The sequence below is a fragment of the Delphinapterus leucas genome, chromosome 11 (assembly GCF_059928025.1).
Source record: "Delphinapterus leucas isolate spDelLeu-1000000601 "Yukka" chromosome 11, BTC_Dleu_Yukka2, whole genome shotgun sequence".
Lineage (NCBI taxonomy): Eukaryota > Metazoa > Chordata > Mammalia > Artiodactyla > Monodontidae > Delphinapterus > Delphinapterus leucas.
This window is the reverse complement of record NC_143139.1, coordinates 23345942-23368853: the sequence shown is the minus strand read 5'-3', so window position 1 is coordinate 23368853 and position 22912 is coordinate 23345942. Positions and strand designations below refer to the sequence as shown.

The 22912-nt window shown below is 37.6% G+C and overlaps 1 long non-coding RNA gene across 1 annotated transcript; it reads right to left on the bottom strand.

Moving 5' to 3' along the window:
- Nucleotides 1-3904: 3904 nt before the first annotated feature.
- Nucleotides 3905-20737, bottom strand: LOC149747971 (uncharacterized). Its single transcript, XR_016394888.1, has 3 exons — nucleotides 19119-20737; nucleotides 12399-12478; nucleotides 3905-12002 (listed from the first exon to the last, which is right to left on the bottom strand). It is a non-coding gene; the product is annotated as an uncharacterized LOC149747971 (long non-coding RNA).
- Between the last annotated feature and the right edge of the window lie 2175 nt (nucleotides 20738-22912).

Sequence of the window (22912 nt, the reverse complement as noted above, 5' to 3'; positions counted from 1 at the left end):
TTTGTCCTCATGTTCTAGAGATAACTTTCCTCCACTTTTATACATAAAAACATGCTGGTCAAGCATAAAAAAGAATCAATAAATCAATATACTACCAGGGTAAGATCTTCTGAAAAATTGTCTCTCTAGCTTACTTAGCATTTTCTCTGATTTCCTAGAAAGAAACAAATTGAAAAGTAAGGGAAAGGAAACTGTGGGATTCAGAGTGAAATAAAGAGAAGCAAACTGGTGTTTTGATACAGTTTATTTAATGTTAATCAGTCTCCAGTCAAGAAAGCTAAATCACATGTGAAAATAGCACTAGATGAGGAATTCTCACTTTATAACTGTGGCCAAATAATTTACTATTTGGCGGGATGTTTCCTTACATATAAAACGGTGTGTTTGGGGTGTGGTGGTAGGGGCAAGGTGGGGGTAGCCTTTCTGGGGAACACATTTTGGAATATCTGCTTAGCCTACGATCCCCTTAACTACCTCCCCTCCCCACCCCAGACTACAGGGATATATTCCTTTAAGTCACGTGACCCTCATTTCTGGACCACAGCTAATTGGAGTATGATTGGCATCCATCAATGTCTCTCCCTCAGGGAATGGAACTGTAGTGGAGAGAAAGAGATTCAGTGTGTAATGTTTCATGTTGTAGCGTATAAATTTGGGCCACATCCTACCTAACTGATTAGGAGACAGAGAAATACAGAAGATAAAAGCAGGGACGAGAGATAAGTGATAGAACTGGCCTGGGTTCAAGACCTCCTTCCTGTCACCACTTCCAGTCATTCTGTTTGTAGTTATTAGCAACCAACAGTCTAATATTCAAGGTTCCTCTCTACCCTTTAATTCTGTGATGCTATACATTTAAGTTTTCTCATCTGTAAAATAGAGGCTGTGAGTGGAAAAACAGTTAACAGGATAGTTCATTTTAGTGGGACTCGAAAACCATGTAGTCAGCCAAAACTGTCCACACAAGTTGTGTTTCCTGGGATAGAAGGCAGAGTTTGTCATAATGACACATATCTTACTTTCCACCCCAGGTGATGATATGGAGTTCAGGAAAAAAATAACCTAAAAAGCTGTGAGGATTACTAAGGTAATATCTGAAAGAGGTTTTAAGTTTCCCCAATATAAGAAACATATGGAGCCTAAGAACTTTATGCATTTCTTTTTACATGTATAAGGAACCCGAGGAGAGAGGCTCAAGTATATTCGTACATAATTGTCATGAAATTATCCATAATACTTTCAACATTGTGCAAAATAAATGCTTGTTGAGTAGTTTTTTAAATTGTTTGATCTATTAAATGGACTTAATAAAGAGACAATAATTCAAAGGGCTGTGAATGGTATTACACCCTTACACATTGGGCTGAAAGGACTTAATTTCACTGAGCGATTTTCGGTTTCAGTATTCTTGGAACTTCTGGCTGGTAGTTTCACTCCATGTACCCTCCTGTGTGAGTGCGATAGAGTCTTGTTGCAGGACGAAGGGCTATGAGAGTAGAAGCTGGTCTGTCACATATCAAATTGTGCTCCTAAAAACATAACTACAGATGAAGGAAAAAAGTTTACGAAAGGCTTGTCCCCCAAAGCAGATGTTTGTAGTAGCCTCCAAAATCAGGGCATCTCTATGGAATAGCACCTCCTTCCTTTATTTTAGCCTAAAAATCTTTCCTTTCTTAGAAAGAGAAGAAGACAAAAGAGGAGAAAGAGGAGGGGAAGGAGAGAGCAAAGAAGACAAAAAGAAAAGACCAGAAGAGAAAGAGAGAGAAAAAGAGAAGAAGAGAAAGAGAGCAGGGGAGAGAAAGCTGGTTTTCTTCCACCTGTGTTCACACTCAGACTTCTGGAGTCATCCCCCTCATGATTTTGCCCCCTCCCCTCCTTTACTCTCTTGAATCTCTTGCAATCTGGCTTTTCCCTCCTTCACACTGAGAAAATTATTTTTGAGACTGTCTCCGAAAGCCCTAAAGCAGCACAATTTGATGGGCACTTAATTATTATTGCAACGGATTTTTAATAGAATTCAAAATATTTACCAAACTTCATTTGAAATGCTTGCCATTCTTACTTTATGTGGCAATTACTTGATCTTCCTCTACCTCTATTTGTTCTATCTCCTTCTTCTTCGGCCTCTTTTTTCTACAATCCGTCCTTCTACACTTTGGTTTACCTCCAAGATTTTGTCCTTGCACTTGTCTGTTCTCATCTACACGTTCTTCATGGCAGTCTCAGCCACTCCTGTACCCTCAGGTGCCAGATATTTATGACTCTTGACTTTTTTTTTTGTTTTTTTTTTTTTGTGGTACACGGGCCTCTCACGGTTGTGGCCTCTCCTGTTGCGGAGCAGAGGCTCCGGACGCACAGGCTCAGCGGCCATGGCTCACGGGCCCAGCCGCTCCGCAGCATGTGGGATCTTCCCGGACCGGGGCACGAACCCGTGTCCCCTGCATCGGCAGGCGGACTCTCAACCACTGCGCCACCAGGGAAGCCCTGACTCTTGACTTTTTATCTTTAGTACAGGCCCTTCTCTCGAACTTCAGATTTGTATTTCTAGGCTTCCAATAGACCTCTCTACTAGATATATCACAAACACTGATATAAGCTTAACTGATCCAAAATTAAATTCTCTTTTCTCCTCTTTCCAATTCTGTTCCACTTCATTAGATCTTAGTATCCAAGTCAGAAACTTCAGAATCACTTCTTCTTCGTTACTCTTATCTAAAAATTCATTACATCTGGTTGAGTCGATGGATGTCTCTGGGATCAACTCCGTACCCACTGTTTCTGTCTTGCTTCAGACTCAGCATTTCTTTCCTATTCTGTTGCAGCAGCCTCTGACCAGATCTCCTTGCCTGCAGGCTTTCTCACGCTTCCTCCCTCCTGAATCTGTGTTCAACATTGTTGCCGCTGGTATCTAAAGCACAAAACTAGTCATGGCACTTCTCTGCTTAACATCTTTCAGTGATTTTTCATCACCTATTTTTTAAAAATCAGCTCCTTTCCTTGATGAACATAAAAGGCCCTTCATGATCTGACTCCCTCCTCCCTGTTATTGTATTTCCCCATTTTCCCCTACTCATTCTTTGTGGTTCAGCCTTAACTATCTCCTTGCAGTTTCTCAAGCATGCAGGTTTTGGACAGGCTGATGCATTTGCCTGGAATGATCTTTCCTTCTTGGGCACTTAACAAATTCCTGCTCAGTATCTGAAAATTCCATAAACATCACCCTCCATGTGCATCTTCCTACAGCCATTCTCACCCAAAGCACAGAGGTACATGCCTGCGTTAACCTGTTTCTCCCCGTGTAGTAGTTTACAACACAAGGGGGCCCCATCAGTCCTCAAGTCCCCTGAGAAATGCCTTAGTCACCTTTATTTCAGTGTTTTAAGTTTGCCTGATGCATAATATGTGCTCAGTGAATGTTTGAATGAATGACAAATGAATAAACACAGAAAATGACTAGAGAGAGGGGGTAGCTTGTTGAATGTATTTGGCATTCCTTTCCTGTGCCACTTGGACTATATGTAACACTATGCAAAAATTTCCTTAAATCTCTTGAAAGCTAAGTTTCAGAGAAGCAGAGAACTGCATAATAAAGCAAAAGTTTGAAAATGAAGCTCCTTTATAAAAAAAAAAGAAGTGCTTTCTTAACTCAAAGCGAGTATCTGAACTAATTTAAAGGAGAAATTTTTCCTTTTGTTACTAATTGCTGAAATAAGAGAAATCATGTCTGGCTTTCTCATTGTTAATTCTTCCACTAGAAATATTTGAAAAAGAGTAACCAGTCTTACAGCCTGTAGGATCACTTTCGCCCAGGGAACAAAACCTGGACAAGTGCGTCACCAGCTACCTGGCAAAATCCTCTAGCAGACCTGCATCTACACGCACGTCTCTGATTTTATAAGATCCTGTACCTGACAATAAACACATCAACAGTGCATCTAGACTACGAGGTCATATGCAGAAACTTATGACTTCAGCAGGGGTGGAGATTGTGGGGCAACAGAGCCTAGATCAGGTGAACTTCAAAATAGAAAAAGCACTTGTGTGTTCATGTGGAAAGGAAACAGGAAAGAAACATGTTAACAAAAGAATGACTTGTCATCATTCTGGGAACTACTGGAGCAAAGAATTATGAACTTAATCCAATACCTGGATAATTGTAATGACGTACAGAGCTTTTCAGGAAGATTTCTACTAACTCTTGCGTGAGAAGTGGGTGAAGAATAGCAATTAAAAGTGCATGTGAAGATCAGTTTGCAAAAGGCATTTCCATTTACATTAAGAAATTTCTTTCTTTGGATGGTAGATGATGTCAGATTGAAAACATGTTGACAAGCTGAAAGAATATTTCCCCGAATAGGAAATGGAAATAAAGGAACTTCCATGAGCCACAGGCCTGGCCAGAATCTTTGCCTCTTAAATAATGTTTATACTGTTTCCTCCTCCTCCCTTGGCAAACCCCGTATCTTTCCTCTCTTTATCTGTACTAATTGTTCGTATCTTCCCTAATAATTTTTTTTCTTTTCACTTGGAGGGAGGGATGACTTTACCATTTCCAGAGCCCAGAAATCCTAGGACAAGCGTAGCCAGATTCTGCTCGACCACAAGTCCAACATGAACAGACAATGCATGGAAAAGAAAAAAGCAGAGCAGCATCACCTTTGTGTTATTTTGAATCTTCTCAGCAAAGTTATAAAAATCTATTCCATTAAAATCTCCACTTAAATCTTTAAATTGCTGATTCTGAATACAAATAATAAATGGTAAGCTATCATTATTCGTATTCCATTCATTGGAATTTATAATGAAAAAAAACAAAAAGCCTTGTGGTCAGACCCAGTTTCATGCAACGCCGGTCTCTGTCTCTGATTACAGAGATGTTTTATGGGGAAATGTGAGTTGAATTTTCTAATGTCAGACTAAAGTGTTTAGAATTGCACTCCCCAATTCTCTATTTTCTTTCCATAATCTAATGTTAATTTTATTATGCAGTAATTCTCTCTTCAATCCATTTATATATGTAGTCTCCCTTCTCTTCTGGAGGTAATAAATTTCAAGTTTTCCATCCATCATATAAAATATACGTTTTTCTTCTAAATTCCTGTTTAACAAATTTTATGGGGGTGTTCCCCATTTTAATAGGATTATCACTATACTTCACAATTTTAGAAATTTAGGTTTTTATTTTTTTTGAAACAACCATTATTGAAGCTGAAAATTCTTAAACTTTTTTGCTCTCCAAATAATTTATGCAGTGCACTTGACTTTACCTAGCTTCTTGGGTTAAAACACGTAATTATGGTTTAGTACAAAAGCTATCCATTGTTATGTACTTTTTTAGCTTGTTTTGATTGTGGCTGCATATTGGGCTGCTGTCACCTGATTTCTCCAGCTGTGGTTTTCAAGGATTTCCAGTTTCTTGTTTCATTTTTTTAAATGAAAATAATGGTTCTCTTTATTAATTAAAAATCCAACAAATAAAAATTTCCAAAAAATAAAGAAAATGAGTCACTTGACTATCTTCCTTGCAAAGATCACTGCAGTCGACTTTCTTCTGAATACTTTTTCTTTGCTCATATTCTGATATATTATTTTCCTAAAAGGAAAAAAAAATACAGACATGATTCTTGACTTGGGAAGAGTCTGGGAGGAAAGGAGTGGTGTGGTTGGTGATTCAGAACCATCTGGGGATCTTTCTCAAAGTACACATGATTCCCCACCTTATTCAAACCTGATTCCTGAAAAGGCAAATCAAAATGAGTGGGGGGAGAGAAGAGTGAATGATATATCCCACCTTAGCCTATCATTATCCTACCATTCCCACCTCTCCATTTGAGAATTATTGTTCTAACGCCACTTTGTAATCTTTTTTCTCATTTACTCTATGTTGTAAACATTTCTCTGTACCAATGACCAAGTATCAACTATTCAGTCAAAGAGAGATGTCTATAACATATTTTAAATGGAAAAAAAGAAATTAGAGGTTAGCACAACATTGTAAATCAGCTATACTTCAATTAAAAAAATTTTTTTAAAGAAATTACAGAACAGAGTGTTCAATATGTTGTCATTTATGTTAATGCTATACATATATATATATATATATATATATAAAATGTTTTGAAGGGGTGTTTGTCTGTTAATAGGATTTATCTCTGGAGCTTTTGGGTATTGGGGTGTTGGGGGCATCTTCACTCTTGTATGATTTGAGAATGCGGAGAGTTTTGTGCAACTAAAAAGAGACTGTGTTTTGGAAAAGACGAATATAGATATAGAAAATCATTTTAATAGCAACTTAATACTGTGTGGATCAACTATAATTTTTAAAGTAGTCTCCTTTTTCTCTTTTAAAAACATTGTGAATAATGCTGATTTCAGTATTGATGTATCTACCTCTTGTATCTATCTCTTAGTGCACTTGTTTGTTCTTAAACAGAATTCCTGATCAGGGAAAGGGTAAAGAGAAGACATGTGGAATACTTGAAATCTGTTGTCAGATTACTGTCTGAAAAAAAACACTCATTTGTTTCCACCAATGGACATGTCCACTTTCTCACAACTTTATCAACAGTGGGTATTTTCAATTCTTTTCACCTTTGAAAATCTAATACGTATGTGAAAAATGTAATTGAAGTTTGCATTTCTTTGATTACAAATGAGGGAGAATATTTATTCATACATTTATTGATCATATACATTTCTTTGGTGAGTTGCCTGTTTAGGGTCTTTGCTCACCTTTCTGTTGGGGTGTACATATTTTTATTATTAATTTGTAAATGCTTCTCATATCTTAGGTGTATTAATGATTGCTATATATTACTAACATGAAACTTGTGAGCAGTTTGCCATTAGTCTGTATAGGTTTTCTTTTGATTACAGAAATGTATATGCTTATCCATTTACTTATTCATCCTGTCCTGTATGATTGGCTTTCTTGATGCAAAGTTACAAACAATTTACTTTTATTAATATTATCATTTCTTATATGCATTTAAATCTTTAATCCATCTGAAATATATTTAGGTGTTATTGCTTCCATTTAAGGCAAACATTATTTTGCAATAATTTGACCTTAATTTCTAAGTATTCAACAAAGTCCAAGTGTCATTACACTGATACTGTAATAAGCCATTTTGTATTTATTCTTCTTATTTGTTTAATGCTATTAAAATATAGTGTTCTACCTCATTCTTTCTCACACTTTTTTTCCTCTTCCTCTTGTAGTCAGTTGTAAGCAGGGTCTTTTAATCATGCATACAGTACAGATGTTTCGTAAAATAGGGAGGTATTAATTTATTCTGTTTCCCTATATTCCAAATATGAAATGTAGGGATTAATGGTTATTTCAAAAGTGATTTAAAATGTGGCATAAACCGCCTCTTGGTTTGCCATAGTGTCTGACACATTGCAGGCTTTTGATAAGGGTTTTGGGAATGGCTAGATTGACAAACCAAACAAAATATTCAAATCATAGCCAATAAATGGCACTAAAATCTCACAAACAATGTGATGTTTATACTGCTGTTCAGCCCAAGCTTGTTAACCCTTCATTTATTCACTTTGCCATGATATTGGTAAGCAATTTATTTAGCACCATGGACTTTCTGATCTCCATTTGTCATAGGGGTCATTTTTAATCACCTCTCACAAGATTGTTGGAAGAGTAGCAAGATACGATTCTGAAAGTGTTTTGAAAGAAAATAATTTTTTACATGAAAATATGCTGTAATACAAACAAATAGCAATGGCTGTGGATGGTCTGCTGCTGCTATAAAAACAAATAAGAGCATGATAGCCAATCAGCGTGTTTCCAACTGGCCTATAAAGGGTTGTGATTTCAATTCTGAAACAAAAATGAATTCCCCACACAAAAATTCATGAAGACAAGTATCACCTGTCCTGCCAGACCACAGTGAGGAGGAGACTGGTTGCAAGTTAGGTATTTCCTGTGGGCTCAGCTGTATCTATGATTATAAGTGGTGAGTATTCATTCTTCAGAGTTGATGTGTGTTGATGACACGTCTGCCCTCTGTGGCTCGGCTCCAGGGCTCTCCACATCACAGCCAAGCCATGATAGGAAGAACTGCATTGTATAATAATGACTTACCTCACCTCCTTCTGACATAATATCTCATACTCTCATGGGGCTTTGTAGTCATATGGCAATTTTATGCCTCACAGAGTTTCAAGGAAGAAGGTAAGTTTCATTACTATGTGTGAGTTATGGTAATATGTGCCATACTAATTTTTCGTTAAAAAAGCTAATTTACAGGAGACTGACTTGGCAAAGTTAAAGATATATGCTCCACAAGCACTGCCTCAAATGGCAAAATCAGTATCAGAACTCAGGTTTACCCACAAGTATTTATTTAGAAACTACTATGTGTCCACAACTGTGATGCATGCAAGAGCCACTTGTTTTCCTTTAAGAGCCTTCATAATCTGAAGCTTTACCCTCTTTAGAGGGTAAAGACAAAACTCAAAAGTAGGTGTAATATAACAATCCCAGTACACCTCAAGGGTTGTAACTACCTTCATGTGTAAATCAATACACCTGAAGAACCAGATGCTTAGACCAAACTCAGGCACCGCAGACTCACTCACATCCTCACATGATGGAGACACTTGGGAATCCTGGATTCCCTCTTGGGGGGAGATTTTAAGCTGTTTCTCAATGGCCGTGCTATTGGATTATTGGATAGTATAATTCTTTGTAGCACAACAGTGGTAGAGAGAAGGGGGAACTCAGCATGAAAACTATAGCATCCCCACACCTTCCCAATGCCCCCTTTGTACTGAGTGGATACATTTCCAAATGCCCCCTTAGGGGTGGGCTCCACCCCAGGTGAAAACCACTGGTCTGTGAGATTCCAAGAATTTACTTTATTTCATTAGCTCATTTTAGCTGTGAAAATCCACAGGGAGTCACAGAAAGCAAAATTTTATTTGGTTACGAGTGATTGTGATTATCCATCCATGCTTCTGAACTTCACGGCAGGTCATTCCATTTTTGAAACAACTCAAACTGTTAAAAAAATTTCTTAAAATAAGGAAACAATGACTTCTGGCCCAACACATGGATTGAACTCTTGCACACTGTAACCAAACCTCACACGAAACAGAGTAAATGGATAAAAAGCTCAAAAGGACCATGAAAACAGGAGAGGAGACGACATTGGGTGTAAAGTCAAGCCTGAACATATCACTACCTACTCAAAACTCATCAATGTCTTCCCATCTCACTCAAAGTCCACAGTCCTTGCCAAGGCTACAAAGACCCTGCACAAATACTGTCATCACTTTTATTCTGTGACATCACCTCCCACCACACTGACCTCCTTGCTGTTCCTTACAAGCTAGTGTTCCTGCTTCAGGTTCTTTGCATTTGAATGAACCATATCTGCTTATCTCCTTCCCTAACTTTCTTCAGGCTTTTGTTCAAATGCTACCTTTCGGAAGAGTCCTTCTCTGCACATGCCATGTAAAATAGCACTCCCGTCACTCATCTCTCTCATCCTAATTTATTTTTCTTTATAGCATTTATTGCCATTAGACTCCTTTTATATTTTTGTTTATTGTCTGTCTCCTCCTCTAGAACATAAGCTCTAGAAGGGCAGGGGCAAAATGATGTCAATGAACTGAACGGGTCAAGGAATGTCAAGAAATTTTTTTTTCAAAAATGGAAAACACGTAAGTAAAAGAGGTAATTGACACAATCGAGAAGAGAAAGCTGAAACCTAAGTATCTGTAGATGGAATGGCAGCAGAAACCAGCCAAGTCATACTGCAGAGCCTTGAAAAGTCTTAGAAATTGGAGGCACCAGAGACCCCAGAAGAAGAGAGTGGATAGTAGATTTGAAAAACAAGGTGGTGAGGATCAGCTGAAATTCCTATAAAAGAAATTAGATCCCTGGTCCACTCTCCAACTTCATGTAACCAGGCAATAAGCTCTCTTCAAGACTGACAAAAGACTAGAAACGGAACAGAAACTCAGGATGAGAGGATGTCAGGTGGTGAAAACGCATGAGGCATCATATACCTAAAATAGGAGATGTAAGCACAAGTCTACATTGTGAGCTGTGAGGAACCCCTCTTCCCCCCTCCCACACACATGTGGACTTTCCAATCTGATTTTTTGTACATCACTCTTAAATATGAACATGTGGTCAAATACAATACATACTTGAAGAAAGTTCCAGCATGAAAGAGAACAAAACAAAGATAAAAAGAAATTCAGAAGGTGGGACCTAATCAAACTTAAAAGCTTTCTACACAGCACAGGAAACCATCAACAAAATGAAAAGACAACCTATGAAATGGGAGAATATATTTGTGAATAATGTGGTGAACAAGGGGTTAATATCCAAAATATACAAACAGCTCATACAACTCAATATCAATAAAACAATCCAAATGAAAAATGGGCAGAAAACCTAAATAGACATTTCTCCAAAGAAAACATACAGACAGCCAACAGGCACGTGAAAAGATGCTCAACATTGCTAATTATTAGAGAAAAGCAAATCAAAACTACAATGAGGTATCACCTCACAGTGGTCACAATGGCTATCATTGAAAAGTTTACAAATAATAAATGCTGGAGAGGGTGTGGAGAAAAGGGAATGGTCCTGCACCGTTGGTGGGAATGTAAATTGGTGAAGCCACTATGGAAACAGTATGGAGATTCATTAAAAAACTAAAAATAGAATTACCATATGACCCAGCAATCCCACTCCTGGGGATATATCCAGAAAAGACGAAAACTCTAGTTGGAAAACTACATGCACCCCAGTGTTCATAACAGCACTATATACGATAGCCAAGACATGGAAACAACACAAATGCCCATCAACAGACAATTGGTTTAAGATGTGGTGTGTGTGTGTGTGTGTGTATATATATATACATATATATATATATATATATATATGCAATGGAATATTACTCAGGCATAAAAAAGAATGAAATATTGCCATTTGTAGCAACATAGATGGACTTAGACAATATCATACTAAGTGAAGTAAATCAGACAGGCAAATATTATATAATATCACTTATATGTGGAGTCTAAAAAATAATACAAATGAATCTATATATAGAACAGAAATAGACTCACAGACATAGAAAACAAACTTATGATTACCAAAGGGGAAAAGGGAGGGAGGGATAAATTAGGAGTATGGGATTAACATATACAAACTACTATGCATAAAATAGATAAGCCACAAGGATTTACTGTATAGCACAGGGAATTATACCCAGTATCCTGTAAAAACCTGTAATGGAAAATAATCTGAAAATATATATATATATATATATATATATATACATATATATATATATATATAAAAAACTGAATCACTTTGCTGTATACCTGAAACTAACACAATGTTGTAAATCAGCTATACTTCAATAGAAAAAAAAAGAAGAAATTCAGAGGGAACAGGTATTTCAGGGAGGAGAAAAAAATGCACTTAAAAGTTATTAATATGCTTAGGGAAATAAGAGAAAAAATAGGTTGCTGTTTTAAAAGGATGCATTTAGAGGATAAGAAAAATGTACTGTGAATGAAAAATATTATAGAAGAAATAAAAATTCAATAGAAAAGTTGCATATAAAAATATAGATTTGCAAAAGATAAAGAGATGGAAAACATCAAAGAACATAGAAGAAATTTAAAAGATCAGTCTAAACAGTCCAGGTAATAAGAGTTCCAGAAATAGATACAGAAGGGAGAAGAAATTATCTAAGAAATAAATTAAGAAAGTTTCCCAGTACTGAGATATATAAATTTCTATTTTGAAAAGCCCCCTCAAATTGCTTCCACAGGGAATGAAAAATGATCCTCATCAAAACAGGTCATCGGGCTTCCCTGGTGGCGCAGTGGTTGAGAGTCCGCCTGCCGATGAAGGGGACACGGGTTCGTGCCCCGGTCCGGGAAGATCCCACATGCTGCGGAGCGGCTGGGCCCGTGAGCCATGGCGACTGGGCCTGCGCGTCCGGAGCCTGTGTTCCGTGGCGGGAGAGGCCACAGCAGTGAGAGGCCCGCGTACCGCAAAAAAACAAACAAACAAACAGGTCATCATGAAATATCAGACTGACTATAAAAGCTTCCAGAGAGAGACATTAAAAATCAGGTCATATCTAAAGTATTAGGAATCAAAATAGCAACAGATTTCTCAACAATCCTAGAAGCTAGAAGGCTTCTAGAAGGCACCTCAAGAATTCTGAGGGCTAAATAGTTTCCAACTTAGAATTTTAAACTGAACCAAATTTTCACTCAAGTCCGAAAGTAAAGAAATTTTCTTACATGAAAGGTGTAATAGTAAGGATGAGGTTATTCCTGAAAATGAGGAATATTCAAAGTACATTCAAAAAAAAAAAAAGGAATTGTTAAATTACCTGATATGTCTGAGATTGTATTCACAGCAGTTTTATAGGTAGATCAGGTAGAAATTTGAGTGTACATTAATAATAGATACCTAGAAAACAAAGAAATTGAGACAAACAAACAAACATGGTATGTGTTACCTCTAAGGAAATCCAAAAAGTCACACAATAAAGGAAAGGTAATAATACCCATCATGACTCTGTGGTGAACAGAATGGATAAACTAGACACTGAATATAATGTAACTCTCCTAGAAGAAGAGGAGGAAATGTGTGTGTGTGTGTGTGTGTGTGTGTGTGTGTGTGTGTGTGTGTGAAATAAAAGCAGCATTCTTATCTCCCATATTTGGAAGTCAGTGAATACATTCTAATATTGAAATACAAGAAAAGAAAGGAAAAAATATCACCATAAGCATGTTATTCAGAAATACCAGAAGAAATAGCTAGAAGAGTTAAAGGGTTACTTCTAGGATGCAGGATTTGGGTTGGAGAGGGGCTAAGTGTAGGTAGCTACTATTTTCCATAGTCATTCCTCTAGTGCTGTTTGAGTTTTTAGATTATGTTCCTACAGTACTTTGATTTAAAAGTAATAGAAGAGGGGGTGGCTAAGAAAGACAAAAGAAATTCAAACCTTTTCTATTAAGGGTACTTTGCAGCTATTATTTCCCTATCCCTGCCTGTAATAGTAGAAGTAGAGAAGGTTTCCAAGGATTCTCAAAATTAATGGTCCATTGGTAGAATTATTATTATTATTATTAGGCAACCAACATTATTTGAGCATGCACTGTGTGCTAGGATTGCTTAATTTAATCCTCAAACGGTCCAGAGAATTAGGCTGTATTATTACCCCTAATGTACGTGAGGAATCTGAAGCTTGGAGCAGCTTACATAACTTGCCCAAGGTAGCATGGCGAGTGAAAAACAATTCAGTAAAGCAACAGAGTTCAAAAGAGCACCTCATCTATTTACTTACATCACAGGTGTCCATCTGACCTGTGAATATGATTTATCCTTCAAAAACTCCAGTAAACTTAAGGCAGGCGCAATTTAGACATTTGTAGCACCTTTAATCTATGCCTGATCAGACATCCAAGAAGTTTCCCACAGACAGCCCTGCCTGTATACTTCAGGCCTGACCTTCGACACCCAAGGTTTTGGTCTCTTCTGAATTGAGCATGCCAAGAACACAATTATATGAAATGATGTCAGTGCTTTCACAGTATAAATATTGCACTGAGGCTTTAGGGATCCCTCAATAAAAGTTCATATTTACAAGGGCTTTAGTGAAATGTCAAATGATGTAATTATCAACTCTCTGTCATGTCTGATGAAGATATACATCTAAAGAGGCCAAAGAAATAGTGAAGATGGAAGATGAAAGAAGGTGGATTATCCAATTTGCTTTTTCAGTCTTCACCTTTTCCCAACCAGTATTGAAAAGCGCTAAGCTCATTTCCTTACGACTAACTTCGAGTAGAGTAACAAAGTGGGAATATTAATTTTCTTAGTGCCTTTCCATTCCTCCTTTCAGATGTCCCCAATTTTTCTGACCATCTTTTCTCTCACAAAACAATGTACTCTTCCAGTGTTTCCTCCTAGATTTTTATAAGGTTATGGGACACTAACCCTGGTAACCCCATGACTTTGGCTTTGAACAGGGCTTTCCTGGGGACTCAAGGCCAATAGCACACTTTCCATAATGGCAATTACATATTTTTATTCAAAGAATTGACTCATTTGACAATTTGAATAGAAAAGAGAGGGGGTAGTACAGAAACAGAAACAGAAAGCTTGAAGGAAGCATTTTATCATTAAAAAATAGGACTAGTTTCTAATTTGGATGAGTGGATGGATTTGGTACTGTTAAACCATAATGTTGAATACTGGGAGAGGAATCAGCTTTTTGAAGGAAGACAGGAGTTCTTTTTGATGAAGTGGAGTTCTGCAGAACATCCAGATGAAGATGTCTGATAGGACTTTGTCCTGTTCAGGGCAATTTGGTAGCAGAATTCAGGAGATGCCACTGGAATCCAAACTAGGGGGACAGGACTTAGAACAGTTTCAGTCTTCTTCAGGGTGCGGTACCATAGTCTGAACCGAAAAGACTGTTTTTCCAGACATCAAGGGATGAACAGAAATAGCTAAATCCTCTGATTTAGTTTCACTGCCTCCTTCTACCCTTCCGAGCTATGCCTACTAATTATCCTCATCTGTTTCTGCTTTAATTGCTTTTCTGGCTCACTGTTTACCCCAGGCTGGGGCTTACAGATACCACGCTGCCACTCAGCCCTGTACCCACAGAAGACATTGCTGATTGAAGAAAAACTTCCCCCGCTGGGTCCAGGTGGTCAACAATGCTCCCCACCTGGTGTTCCCAGCAGCAACCACCAGGCAGAGCTGGCGCAAGGGATGAAACCCACCTCTCTCCTTTGTCCTTGCCCAGGCCTAAGTTCTCCAATGTGGAGCCAATTATTTGTGGGGTTGGGTGTTTTTTTTTTTTGAGATCTCTTTTTCCTCTCATTTTCTAAACATGCTTACACAATTTTTGACATTTCTGCCCATCCTTGGTTACCAGTTCTTATCTGGGGTTTCCAATTTCCAAATCAAGGCCACAGATTCAACAAATTGGAATTATGGAAGCACAGCAGAAAGGTCATGGGCTGTGAACTCAGACAGACGTGGGTTCAAGTCCTTGCTCCATTACCTGCAAATCTTGTGACTTGGGCATGTCACCTGACCTCCCTGAACCTGTGTTTCCACAACTGTAACATGGTGAAAATAATATCCACCTTTCAGGATTGTTTGGAGTTTAACTAATTTACATAAAACTTGGTACATAGCACTTGGTCAATAAATATTTATTTTTATTATTGGAGCAGCCTCCATTTCATGCATTTCCTCCAGAACACTTTAAGCTCCCTGAGAGCCAGCTGTGTGCTTTATTTATCTTTGTATCTTTCACAATGCCTACTATAACATAGGTCCTCAATATGCCCTCAATGCATTCTTCTCGAAGAAATGGATAAATTACTTGATAATTTTGGGGGGATAGGGATCCATTCTTTTTATTTTAAATAAACCAGGGTGTATCATAGCATAGGAAGCAAGGGATTATCTTCAAAATAATCAGAGCTCATTTATTGAGCCCTCAGTGTATGCTGGGCCTTCTTGTGAGCACTTCACTTGAATTAACTCATTCCATCCTCACAACAGCCCCGTAAAGAGATACTACTATTATTATCCCCACATAACAAAATGAAGTAATTGAAGCAGAAGAAGGATAGGCTGCTCATTCAAGGTCACCCATCTAGTAAGTGGTGGCTCAGGGATTCAAGATCAGACCATTTGGCTTCAAGAACCTATATTATTAACCTCTACACCATACATATGGGAAACCTGAAAAAAATTCTGCTTCTGGCTGACCTGCTCAGGTTTTGTCCCTAACCTTTGGTCTTCACTCTTGGCTGTGGTTAGGTCTACTTTGGTGGAAAAATTGGAGAAGCTGTGCCTAAAGAAATCTAAGCACGAACATCCAAGCACTAGCAACTTGCTATTAGCAAGACAACAAATTTCTAGCATTTAAGATAGATTCAGAACATTTCCTTCAAACAAAACCGAAAAACTTAACTTCAAATAAGAAAGCCACACTAGTTTGTAGAAAGACTCTCATGTTCCTTGTTCCCAAGGTCTAACTGAAAATTTGTTTACAAACATAGACTGATGACTTACACATGTCATTATCCATTTTCCCAGATTTGATTTATCCATCTTCACATACAAATATATCCACCTTCATACGTGGTTTTTTGCATGCTTATGAGTGCACCTGGAATTATGACACAAGAGATTGAACAGGCAGGGGCTACAGTGGCTGGTAAAGTTGGGATGTACAAAGAGATAAACAGAAAATGAGGTTTAACTTATTCCCTCACACACTCTTGCCTCCCTTTGTCTTTGCTGCTTGCTTCCTGCAGGGGAAGATTCCTCAGGGGAAACTTTGTAAACAGGCCCTTTCTCCAGCTCAGCTGCACTAAAAATGCTGTTATTGTGTGTCCAGGCTTAGCAGGTTTGGGAGAGTTCTTAAATAGTCTGCTAAACGACCTCATGAATTCTTTGAGGGGTAGCTACAGTTTTTTTTATTTCTTCTTGAAAATTTTTCTTAATCATCTTTTGCTGTGCTGTAGTTTTGCTGTTGTTGTTTCATTACTTTGTTTTTGGGTATTTCATGATTAATCAAGGAAAAGGCCAGAGATAGAAATTGAGCAGAAGCTTCAAGCTCCATCTAGTGTAGAACTTAACCCTTTCACTCTCTGAAGTCAACCTTTCTGCAGTACCAGCAATGACCAGAACTCACACCTTTACTGGCTGAGCTGTAGATGAACAGGGCAAAGTTCTTGTCCAGGGTGGAAGAACTGAAGCATATCTAAGGGCAAGGCCAAGATGAAGAGCAAATTGGTGTCAGAGTAGAAAGAACAGCAGGCTGAAAATCAGAAATACTAGACCTTACCCCTTACCATTAACTAAAATTGGGAAATTCACTTCCTCTCTTGACTTTGATTTCCTCATTTGTAAAATAAAAATAATAAATGAGTGATAATAGCTAACATTTAATGAGAACTCACTAAAGATGTCAGGCACTGTTCTACTCTCAAATGGATTAACGCATTTTATCTTTATAATAGCACTATGAGATTGGTACTATAATATCCTCATTTTGAAGTTGCGAAAACTAAAGGACAAAGGGATTAAGTAACTTGCTCAAGGTTTCAATTCTAAACTCACATTAGCTCTGGGACTTTTGAAGGCATGCTTTGTAGAGATACAAAAGAATTTAAAAACCCAAGTTTACTAAGGCTAGTTGGACTTGCATTTCATTAAAAATCTTTAGTTTGCATGTATAATCTATTTCCTTTGGGTGGAGTTTATCAATTTTACATGGTTGTAAAAGGACCAACTTTAATTATAGTCCCAAACTCAAGAGCAATTTGACACGGAGTAGGAAACATTTTAAATATTCACATACTTTACTTTGATTTACTAGATGGAATAATAATAATAACTAACATTTATCAGAAGACTTAAATGGATCCAGTCACTGTGCAGAGCGCTCTATACATACTATCTCATTTAATCCTCACTCACGCCTAAAATGACAGTCTGATGGGATATTATCCTCATTTTACAGAGGGGTCAAAAAACTTGCCCACAGTCACACAACTTAGCAAAAACCTCAGGATTTAATCCAGTCACAGTCTTGCTCCAAAACCTTCATACTTAACTTCTCTACGTGGAAGGAAAGTAAAATAATAAGAGATGGATTTGGGGAGGAAGGTAAACACTGGAGTGCTGTATTAAGTGTTTTAAAACCTGCTCAAAGGTTTAGAATGGCAAAATTAAGATGTGAACAAAAACCAGTCCATAATGACTACTGATCTTTGCCAATTTAAGCATATCATTAGCATTAAAATTAATTTTCCATTATCTATGTCATCTAGGACTTGGAAGAGCACAAGGAATTCTAATTCTCAGAAGAAACTCAGACCTCATTTTAGTCAGTAGTCTCAGCCTTTTCCCTGACCAGACATTTTACAGAACAGCCTAGTTATTACAGTTTGTCAAATGGAATGCTATGGAATTTTGTGAGTTCTTTTTTCCTCTTTGATTTAAGCTGCAGTATAAGGTGTACTCAAAGTGGATAAAAGTGTATTTGGACAATGAAAGTTGGGGGAAACATGACCTGTGCCTGGATACTATTTCAGATGAATAAGTAATTCCTTGTTAATTTGTTTGCCAAAATTCCTCTAAAATCTGTAACATGTCGGATTCCATGTTAACCATTTTTTTATTTTCATATTTCTGCTTTAAAATGTGGAGAGTTGAGCAAGTCTGAAGGCCAGTTACAAAGCACCCAGAGTACACTGCCTAATAGATAAAACAAGTACGTAGCAGCAAGTACAAGAAATGCAAGATAGAGTAGCCTTTTCTTTATCTAAGAAACCACAAGGTTTTGCTTTGTTCTGAGCTATTTCATACTACCCATTATAGAAGCATTGTTTCATGGTCATGACAGCAAAAAAGGTCAGGATATTCCCTGCAGAAATGTAAATATGCATTGCTGAAGCAGTTGGGTGCCTTCTTTATAAGCACGGAGCAATGGGAAAGATTTGTTTTTTTTAATCTGATGCTTCTATCAAATTCTTGCTATAAACATATGATGGGCTGTAGCAAATTAACATTTAAACACTGGGTTTATGTACTTCTTTTGTTTGTCTTATAGCCACAAAGAAAACCCACCTTTTCTTAGTTTTTAGTATCATGAATCACAGACCTATTATTTCCTCCTTCCCAGCTACATTTTACAATTTTCAGACAAATAGCACTGTCTCCAGAAAAGCAGTAATTTCATTTCTGCCAGTTATGTTCTTTGTTCACTTTCTCCTTGACTTCCCAGAACCATATAACTGAAAGGAACACTGAGAAATCATCTGGACCAACCATCCCATGAAGGCATTTTATAACATCTACTTCATGGATTGATAAGAGATCCTCTATCTGACATATGGTTTTCTTCCATTAAGATAACTATGTACTTTAATTCATCAACCAGCAAGTATTTGTTTTTATTTCATGTCAACAACTGTTACTGACCTTACGAGAATCATTATAACAATGATGGGAAAAAACATTATTCCACAGTTTTCTTATCTATAAAATAGGGGGTGATACTACTTACCTTGCAGGGTTGATAGGTCGTGCACAGAAGTCCACTGAAATGGTTGAGTATCACTAACTCAATCTGTAGATAAAGGAAACTAAAATTCAGAGAGGTTAAGTGGCATCACCGAATTATTCTGCGCCAGTCATAAAACTAGTAAGTGACAAAGTCTTGACCTCAGGTCTTCGAATCTCAAGTTTTTTCCTTTTGATCTGCTGCTGTTTTCCCTTCCTTCTGAATACCTCACACTTAAGTCACAGTATACATTTTATAAAATTCTTCCACATACATCCTTATTTTAATTAGATATTCTTATCTTTATTGCACAGATGAGGAAACTTGGACAGAGAAGAAATGGCTTGTCTGTAGGCATCTGGCTGGCGAGGCAGGCCAGGTCTTAGACAGCTCTCTTCTGATCCCAATTTTAGTGTGTTTTTCACTGCATTGCTGCAGTCGCCAGTCTTGCTTAGGAACCCACATAAACACACATGAAACCGAAAAAATTAAATCTTAAAACTCTGCACTACTACTTACAAGTACAATGGGAGATCAGGGTTCATGAGCTATTTTTCAAATGGTTTTCATACTGTCTCCATCCCTACCAGTTCTATTGTCATTTTCTGTGCCCTGTATGGTTAAAACTTTCCACTTTCCTCTACCATTTTAGTCGATCTGCCTGCTTTCCCTTGAACTTCATTTGACTTGTCTATTAAATATTTCCAAGCACAAGTACTACATTCCTTTAATCCTTAAACATGGTTATCCTCATAAATGTTTAAGTTTGCTTAGAACAATTTCTCTTTTTGTTAACTTGGGAGACGGATTGCTCATTATTACACTGGGTTTACGTGTTCATACAGATTGTTAAATACCTTCCATGTTATTCCCCAGCTTATGTGGCTATGCAGAGACTTCTCAATGACTCAGTTCAAGTGTGTGCCAAATACTGTAGCTGTGAGCAATCATCCTCTTTAAAGGCACGTCCCTTGGCCTGCCTTTGCCTTCCACTGAAAAGCACAGCTTGGATGATTATTCTTTCCCCAGTGTTTTGGCCTAGCAGAAGGTCATGTTCATTCTCTAAAGCTGCCCTTGTATTGTTTCTAATGCTAAAGTTGGGGCAAGTGAAGAAGTAGGTTCAGCAGCGTGCAAGGTGTGGGACCGTGCTGTCTGGGCTCAGTGTTCAGCTTGCCAAAGCTGTGTGACCATTCCTTAGCTACTCTGGGCCTGTTTCCTTGTTTGTAAAATGAGGCTAATAACCCTTGCTTCCTCCTAGGATTATTGTAAGGATTCAAGGAGTCCATGAGTATAGAGTGTTTGAACACACATACCAGTATTTGTGTACTAGTATCATATTTTTAGTTAATCAGCAGAGTATGGCTGGCATGGTGTAGGGAAGGTGATATGTTTTAGTTAGTTCATTGAATCCTCATAAGAACCTGAAAGACCAGTGTCATTAGCCTCATTTATGATGAAGAAATCGAGGCACAGAGAATAATCAATGTGCTCAAGTTAATATGGCTAGAAAATGGTAGCGAAAGAGGTAAACCCAGATCAGTATGATTCCTGTATGCCAAGTAATAATAATAGCTGAATATTTATTCAACGCTTATGAGACACCTGGCATGGTGCTCTTTTATCCCTCATAAAAACCTCTTAAAGTAAGCACTATCATGATACTCTTTTTACAGTTCACAAAGTTGAGGCTTAGTGAGTTCTAAGAACTCACTTGAAAATTAAATCAAACTGATACTGATTCAAAATATAAATTTTTTCTGATAAGAGGAGGATCTCAAAATTAGAAGGTGAAATTGAGCAAACTCACTAACGTTTTTGGCAATAACTAATATTTAATAGAATAAAACATAACAGCAAGAAGAAAGAAACTCTCTCATGGAGGATTAAATGTGAAACAATTTAAGGATCTCTTTAATAGGTTACCTACAATGTAATACCTTTCTATATGGAGTCTGAAAAAAATCAAGTACTTCCTCTTCTAGATTACTCCATAAGCTGTATTTCCTCAACTCTAAGGCACATTCTTTCATATTGGAACATCTAAATTAAGACTCTTATTAAAATGATAGTTGGGAAAGTTTTCTCTTCTTTAGTGATACATAAGATAATAGTGCTATTTACAGTTGATGATTTCGTAAGGTTCACTGGATCCTGATACTTTGTTCTCTATTGTGTGATCTCATTATTATAGCCTTAAAGGGTGTTTTTTTTAATTTAATAGCAAGCAAGCTCCTTACTTGGGCTTAAATAAGGAATGAGAACTCCCACAAAATCGCCTTTTTATTCATGATGCTCCATAGTTCATCGATAGTTATAATAAATCATGAGCTGATACCATGAGGAGGGAAATAAGTGACGGGTTTTCTCTAGACTGATTTAGGCTGGTGCTGTACAAGACAAATGGGAACCAAATAAGAAAGTCAGCATGTGGTTGAATGTTCCGTTTCTCTTCTTAAAAATTTCCTTTGGCTTCATGAAGTCACAGTTCAAACGTTTTCAAGTTGTCATTTTTGAAAGATACTAATTACTCTCAAAATTCCCCTACTATATTATTTGCTTTAAGTTTCTTTTTCTGTGATCCTGATACTTTTCCAATTCCCACCCCCAGTTTAATCTTAGGCTTTTACCCACCTTTTGCAGGTGAGAGTTTTAAGGACCTCTCCTATCTCATTTGCTTGAAATAAATTTTGCATAACTCCAGGCTCCCCCCAAAAATATTCTTTCAATATAAATTTCTATCAGTGCTTTTTTGTTCCTTATTTGTATAATCAGATTGCTATGCATTCTTATTCCAGCCTCTTCCCCTCTTCTCTATTATAGTCAATGATGTTCAGTGTAGGTGAATAATGTAAAACACCCTCCATTCTAAGAACTGACTGTGGTCTCTTTTGTCATTGTTTCCTCATGTATTACGTGTGTGTTTTCAACTGCAACAACTTTTGCTCATTGAAAAAATCGATTTTCACACCCATCTTATGGGTTTGAGGCATGCAACACAAAGTGTGAACCCTAATATAAACTATGGACTTTAGTTACTAATAATGGATAAATATTGGTTCATTAACTGTAACAAATGTACCACAATAGTAGGGGAAGTTCTGTGTGTGTATGTGTGTGTTTGTGTGTGTGTGTGAGTGTGTGTGTGTGTGTAGGAACCTCTATTTCCAATCAATTTTTCTGGGAACTTAACACTGCCCGGAAAAAATTCTATTAATTAAAAAAATCAATTTTCCCAAATTAAGAATATAATATAGCTCATGGCTTTATGGTCTTTAAAATCACTCCCCTTCCAGGATCAGGCACAGACCTCGTTGTCCTGGGAGAGGACATTTTTCCCCCCAGGAAATGGCCATGAAAGGCTGAAAGAAGGAAACTATGGTTAATGTACAATATGCTCCCTTTCCTCACTGAGTCAGTACCATTAATGCTTCTGTAGCACTTTATGTTTTTTGACAGCTTTACAAGAGCTTAATAGCTGAGTCTCACAATACTTCTGTGAGGTAGGTGGTCAGCAAATACCTTGCTTAGCAGTTTCATTTGAACAGCAGGATGCCCCAAATAGCCAATGACAAAAGCAAGGTGAGTCAGGGAGTGGGGAGGAAAGCGGACATGGGAACATCTTCTGAGTGCCTCATTCCGTGGCGTTGGCCTTTACCAGATCAGCATGCTATGCGGTGTGTAATTATTAAAAGCCTGTTTTTCATGGGGTAGCTATTTAAAGGGAGGGAGGATTGAGCGTGAGATGACAGGACTTTGCACCACTGTGTCTTTTGTAAGCATAAGTTGCACATGCCAAT